The following is a 2,198-nucleotide window of genomic DNA, read 5'->3' as shown; positions in this document are numbered from 1 at the left end:
TGACCAGGGCAAATTCACCCCCCTCTCCTTGGCCCAAACTCCTTGTTTCTTGCTACCTTATCTCACAGATGAAGACCCAACTTTAAGTAAAGCTTTTCCCTCTGCCAACATAAACGTGTTGGTTTTCAGCAGCAAGTTTTCTCGGAGACAGAGGGAAACCCCAAGATTGATCCCAGACTATCAAACACAAAGCCGAAAATTGATGCCAATGACTCCGTATTCCCACACCGGGAGTCGAACCCGGGCCGCCTGGGTGAAAACCAGGAATCCTCACCACTAGACCATATGGGAGCCCTGAAGGTGTGAGCAGGAGCAGTGCAGGATGAAACGGGTGGGAAAGACTCAGTAAAGGGGCTGCCGTGTGAGAGTCCAATCTTGTGAATCTTGTGAGGAGCGCACGCTTTGCTGCAGGGTGTTGTAGCTTGCTGGAGCTACCCTAAGGAGTTAGCCAAATAAGTAGGCAGGGAGGAAGCTGTTTCAGAGGCAGAAGGTGACATGACAGATGGTGCCAATCTGCAGGGGATGGTGGCATCCAAGGGCGCCGCTGAAAAGCAGCAAGTGGAGGAGGACTGGAGGCTCAGCTGTTGGGAAAGGAAGAGGTAAGGGCAACCAAGGGGGGCTGGGGGTGTGATATGTGGCAGAAAGAGAGGTGATGAATGAGACCTAGCCCTAGAGAGGGGGAAAAAAAAGGCTAAAATACCAGGAAAGGACATTATCCATATAAGTACACTGCATAAGACCCTGTAAGAGCTTGGGGGCAGTGCTCAAATTTGCAGTGCAATTGGCAAGTGTGTACTGTGGTAACTGTTAAATGTTTTCCAGATGCTGCTCATACTCTTGTCCTTCTGATAAGTGATACCTTTTTTTCCACTGCCACGCCATCCCCTGGGTGGCAAGCTGAGGGTAAGTGCCGGGGAGATGTGGTCTGTTCCAGTTCATTCCATATTTGCACTCTAACTGCTGACAGAAGGTGCTGGGGCAGCTCCTCAGGCTGGCCTGCTGATTTCGCAGTGCGAGAAGCCCTCGGCCTCCCCGGCTCCGGCGGCGCCTTAGCGTGTCGTGAGGAAGCGGTTCAGCYGGGAGCCGAGGGGAGCTGCAGGAGCGGCTCAGTTCCCAGCTCTGCCTTCCCGACACTTGCGCTGCGAGGGCCGCAGAAACAGGCAGGCTGGAGCTTGAAGTGAGAACATTGCTGCTAATTTATTAAAAACAAACACAAATTGCTTTTAAGCCATCTTCAGAGAGAAGTCATCAACAGAGAGTCCAATTCTCCTCCTCCTCTTAAGAATAAAAAACCAAAGGCTATTGCAACACCACTTTCCTATCCTTATAGAGCCCTTTTTGGACATTAAACTCTTCAGTTTGCAGACTGGAGATCAGGGCTTGATGATGGGTTAGGTTCGGCTGTCCCCRGCCTATCTGCAACCTGCGGGCAGAGCTGGGCCTAGAGCAGGGGTTTGCATGCTAGCTCCAGGCTCTGACRCTTAGGCCGTGCTGCCCAGCTTGCCAAGGGAGCAACAAATTCTGTAAACTCATTCAATAACGCTGTTTTGCTTTAGACAAGGATTTAACTTTTCTCTGCAGCATCCCTCAAAATGCCTGTAGCTCAATAAATTGTGCTGTAATTAGATGGCAATTTCTGTTCCACCATAGAAGCCTCCCTCATGCATCTTCATTAATAGTTTACAAATGTGGAAGTTAGGTCAACAAAATTGCAATTGTTTTTCCCATAATCTTCCAGCCAAGGGAGGGAGTATTTACACACATATTGCTCAGGGTACTTGAGAACATGTCTGTTTGTGGCTTGAAGCAGAGGACTGCAAATATCCAGCAGCGACTCCCTGGGTTATTCGCAGTGCTATGCTTAGGGAATGCAGCAGTGGAAAAGGAGGACAGCACTTGGCAGACCTCACGYGTCCTGGGTGCCTTTTGCTTCTGTGAGTAGACCCCAGCAGATACAAGGGACTACTTTTGTAAGCACCATTAAACTCAGATATGTTTCAAAATTTGCCCTGGAAAGCCTGGTAGGGACAATTCATGAATCAATTGAGTGCTTTCCTAGTACTCTGAACAGGGTAATTGTGTTTCTCTCTCTTTCTTTCTTTCTCTTTCTTTCTTTCTTTCTTTCTTTCTTTCTTTCTTTCTTTCTTTCTTTCTTTCTTTCTTTCTTTCTTTCTTTCTTTCTTTCTTTCTTTCTTTCT

At 48.3% G+C, this 2,198-nt stretch overlaps 1 non-coding gene across 1 annotated transcript; it reads right to left on the bottom strand.

Moving 5' to 3' along the window:
- Positions 1 to 219: 219 nt before the first annotated feature.
- On the bottom strand, positions 220 to 291 carry TRNAE-UUC. Its single transcript has one exon. It is a non-coding gene; the product is annotated as a tRNA-Glu (tRNA).
- Between the last annotated feature and the right edge of the window lie 1,907 nt (positions 292 to 2,198).

The sequence above is a fragment of the Nothoprocta perdicaria genome, unplaced genomic scaffold (assembly GCF_003342845.1).
Source record: "Nothoprocta perdicaria isolate Ctin4 unplaced genomic scaffold, notPer1 scaffold_99, whole genome shotgun sequence".
In the NCBI taxonomy this organism is placed as follows: Eukaryota; Metazoa; Chordata; class Aves; order Tinamiformes; family Tinamidae; genus Nothoprocta; species Nothoprocta perdicaria.
Note: the sequence above shows the minus strand (reverse complement) of the source record. Positions and strands in the feature narration are given on the sequence as shown.